The following is a 1,806-nucleotide window of genomic DNA, read 5'->3' as shown; positions in this document are numbered from 1 at the left end:
CTGATGGTGAAGGAACGAGTTGTTGCTGTGTCAGTTTCCATTAGCTGAAGGGAGGGGTGAGAGGGTCAAATTCATTTTTGCATGCACAAGATGTACTGCTTAACACAACACTATCAGCTTGTTTTAAATAGCAGCCATAGCCTGTGTTGGCTAATTCTCCTTTCTACACTCAATTACCATCACCTGGATTTACTAGAGATCAACAGACATAATAAAATGCCTTGTTCAGAACACACTTCTCTGCACAATTCAAAAAAGAAGCGTCCTGTGACTCAAAGCAACCATCAGTCCAGCAAATGCCCATGAAAGTTTTTTAGGGCAGATCTGAATAGCTGTGCTGCCAATACCGATAGGTTTAGCACTAAATATAGTGATTGTGGCAACGAAGAATCAGTGATAATGGGGGTGGTGGGTGAAGTAAGAGCCAGGGACCTGAAGGGTCTTCAGTTGCCTTCTCCTGCTTCTTCATCCTGCTGGTCGCTTGTCCAGAGGGTGCATGATGAGAGTGGAGTCCTTATAGGAATCCTCGTTTAGTGTGTCCAGCTCAGCTATAGCATCATCGAAGGCTTGTTTGGCTAAGAGGCAGGCCCGCTCTGGTGCATTCTGGATCTCATAGTAGAACACAGAAAAATTGAGGGCCAGGCCAAGCCGGATGGGGGTGTGTTGGCTGCATGTGCTCTTTGCTGATTTCGAAGGCTTCCTTATACGCAGCCTCAGAAGCTTCAACCACACTGTTTTTCTTCTTCCCAGAAGCCACCTCTGCCAGGTAGCGGTAGTAATCGCCCTTCATTTTCAGGTAGAACACTTTGCTCTCATACTGAAAATCATTGCAGTTCTTGATAAGGAACTTGTCAAGCAGAGCCTAGACATTATTACAAACTGTCTCCAGCTCCTTTTCAATCTTCTCCCGGTAGGCTTTAACTTTCTCCAACTTCTTCTCGTTCCCATCTGCCATGGTTTTCTGTTCAATGCTACTAATAACCCTCCAAGAAGATCGCCTGGCACCAACTACATTCTTGTAGGCCACAGAGAGGAGATTTCTACTTCATTAGATAGCGGTTCATTCAGCTCTGTCACCTGCCTTTCAATTGCCTGAAAGCAAGCCCACATTCACCCCGAGGGAAGCTAGGCAAGTGGTGAGCACCAGTGAGCCCAGCATTTGACAGTTAAGGCAGCAGCATTGGAGTTCAAGGTCAGCCTCATCTATTTAATGTGTTTGAGGCCAGCCTGAGATGCATGAAACCCTATCGCCTTCATGGTGGAGGCCTTATCTTCATAGCGCTCTGCCTGCTCTGCCAGTAGCGCCCGCTGCAGCAGCTGTTCTAGATCCCCCATGTCGCTTGTGACTCGGCCTCGCCTCGCACGCCCACACCGCCTGCTCGCTCGCCCGCCCGTCCGCTTCCTGGTCACCGCCTAGGCCGCTACAGTGCACGCGCACTGGCTCGCCGGCTGGCGGGAGGCTGCAGGCTGTGCCGCCTCTCGCGCCTTCTCGCTGGCTGGCTGCATGTGATGTGGCCAGCGCTGCAGAGGCTCCGGGAGAGGATAGGGGGTGCAGCAGGCCGGCGGGCAGGCAGGGAGAGGACTTTTTCTTTAGGGAAGGAATTCAATTGTGCTGCAACATGTTAGATGCTACAGGTGGAGCAGAGTCATATAAAGTTATCTGTATCCTGTGTAGGCTCACCTACTAATGTACAAGGATTGGACAGTGTTCCAGTGCAACAGTCACAGAAAAACCTATCAGGTCTAATGAATTCTACACATGATGTCATTTTTTAACAGCTGAGTAATACTCCGTTGTGTAAATGT

At 49.4% G+C, this 1,806-nt stretch overlaps 1 pseudogene; it reads right to left on the bottom strand.

Annotated features, from left to right (window-relative positions):
• Window positions 1-390: 390 nt before the first annotated feature.
• LOC147005012 (14-3-3 protein eta-like) lies at window positions 391-1,335 on the bottom strand (annotated as a pseudogene).
• Between the last annotated feature and the right edge of the window lie 471 nt (window positions 1,336-1,806).

This window comes from Mus caroli, unplaced genomic scaffold, assembly GCF_978045245.1.
Source record: "Mus caroli unplaced genomic scaffold, Mus_caroli_1 scaffold_4, whole genome shotgun sequence".
Lineage (NCBI taxonomy): Eukaryota > Metazoa > Chordata > Mammalia > Rodentia > Muridae > Mus > Mus caroli.
This window is presented reverse-complemented; position numbering and strand designations above follow the sequence as displayed.